Genomic DNA, 2,456 nt, shown 5'->3' with positions numbered 1-2,456 from the left:
TTTACTACTTTAATATGTTTCCTATAAGCCTCATTTCCATCAAGTATTTTTTCTTTGCTTATATGTATGTGAAGAAAATTAGTAGATGTATACTAATAACTTTTTATTCTGATTTTTTGCATTTAACATTAAAGTATGTACATTGTCATTTTGATTGACTTTCTTTAATTTGCTTAGGGGGACTAATTTGGAAAACAGCACTTACGGACTGTAAAAACTTTTTCCAGGAACAAAAAAGACAAGAGCTTGGTGCTAATATATTACAATGGATCTAGAAATATTTTTCATATCACCAAAGGAAACTGCAACTGGGAGCAAAGAATACTCAGTATTGGCTACTTTCATGTCACATAATGACCCTTATCTGCATGTGAGACGGTGTCCATAGTAGATTAAGGCAAGGGAGAAGGCGATTGTAAATGGCTTTTGAGTAGTAAATATTCAGTGTCTGTCATATTAGCTCACATGATCTCACAGGCCTTCACTAAAAAAGTGTTTAAGATTTTAAAATCCTGGGCCATTGCATTGTCATCTTTATTTATGAACTGTAAACCTGTCGCTTGGGAGCATTTTCAATGGAAACTTCTCACACCTTCAATAAGTTACCCTTCAGTGACTGTTTTTGTTATCACTTTATTTTGAAAATTATTTGGAGATAAGGACTACCATTAAATTTTTTTCTGTGGTGGGTGCGTTACTTAAAATTAAAGGGTTTAATGCAGTTTATCTCAGTTGGTTTAACTCAACATAGATTGACTCCCTACCAAATGACAAGAACTGTGCAGATCAATCTAGAAATTTACTGTCTAATGCCATTGAGGAGTGCCAAATAACATATTTTCCAAGTAATATAGAGACCACATATCTTCTAACCTCATTCCACTCACTGAAAATGATGGTTGATGGTTCTAATAATAAAAATTTTCAGGGGTAGACCGCTGAAGTTTAGCAACTCCCTAGATTTGGCAGCAGACAGGAAACTGAGAGGGGCACACATTACACTTGAGTTACTTAATTGAAACCTTGCTCCTCCTCCTCCCCTTCTCCTCCTTTTCCTTTTCATCCTTCCTCTACATTCGCCTCTTTATGCTTCATCTTCTCTATAGAGACCTTGGTTCCAGTGCCTTACTCTCATGTAAAAGTTTGGGAAACTCAAATTTATTTATTAGAACATTATTACTCCAAACACATTTGAGAACATCAAGTTTCTCCCCAAAATGATAATTCTATTACTTCAAAATGAACAAGAGAGAAGGAGAGGGGAAGGAGAGAGAGAGAGAGAGAGAGAGAGAGAGAATGAGAACGCCTGAACATATAGTGGATTAGAATAATCATTTATTTGGAGGAAAAATGTAGAGCAATGTAATTAAACCCTGAACAATATTTACTGACAGTTTTGTTATATAAATATTTGAAAATAGAGCTGAGATACCTATTTGGGATTGACAATAGTTCTAAAGGTGAGAATATATAGACTAATAACATAAATTTCACAACTTGCTGTGTTGTGACATTAATGATAAATTTCTAAATGGGAACAACTATCAACCACTGATAAACAGTCACCAATGAAGAAACCCAATTTATTCAGAGATGTGTAAAGCTGGACACACTTCATTCATAGATTTTCTATTTTTAGAATTCTTGACACATTAAATTTTTCTGAGAAAAAATGTATATTCATTTATTCATACTCATTTTTGAACTAACATTTATTTAAGATTCACAATATGCTAGATATTTTATATTATTTTTTGATTACTTAATGGAAATATAGCAACATTATGAAGCAAGTATTATTATCCCTATTTAACAAATAAGGAAATAAACTCAGGGAGGTGAATGTGTTCAAAGATACATAGCTAAGAAAGTTAAAGAGAGCAGATTCAAGCCTAAGTCTGTCTGACTTCAAAATCTCTCTTCTTCCCACTATATATAGATCCCTATGAGTTTATGTTAATGAAATCTAAAATCCCACTTAAAATGGTATAATGAAGAAATTAAGAAAACCACCACTGCTAGTGATATAATTTTTCTAATCACTAATTTTTTTTTTTTCAGCTCTTCTTGTAGAACAATATACAATATGATTCTTGGGATTGGTTGAACATATCTGCCTTATTTTAACTCAAATTTATTTAAGATATATGTTTTATAGTATTCTGCTACTGGAAATATTACAAATACTGTAATAAAATATATCATTTATTAAGTAAAATAATAAGGAACATGAGTAAAACATTTTGCCTGTATTATGCCAGCAGCTATGCTACACACTGGCAACACACACAGGCTTACAATGAACCCAGAGCATCTATGTCACCAGGATAAATTTAAGAATGGTTTAACATTTAAAAAACTATTATAGTTTATTACATTAATAGATGAAAGGAGTGAAAAGCATGATCAGTGCTGAGCCCATAATAGGCAATCAATAAATAGATGCAGTAAAAGCT

The sequence above is a fragment of the Rhinopithecus bieti genome, unplaced genomic scaffold (assembly GCF_001698545.2).
Source record: "Rhinopithecus bieti isolate Rb0 unplaced genomic scaffold, ASM169854v2 scaffold_71217, whole genome shotgun sequence".
Lineage (NCBI taxonomy): Eukaryota > Metazoa > Chordata > Mammalia > Primates > Cercopithecidae > Rhinopithecus > Rhinopithecus bieti.
The sequence above is the reverse complement of the archived record's forward strand: the minus strand, read 5'-3'. Positions refer to the sequence as shown.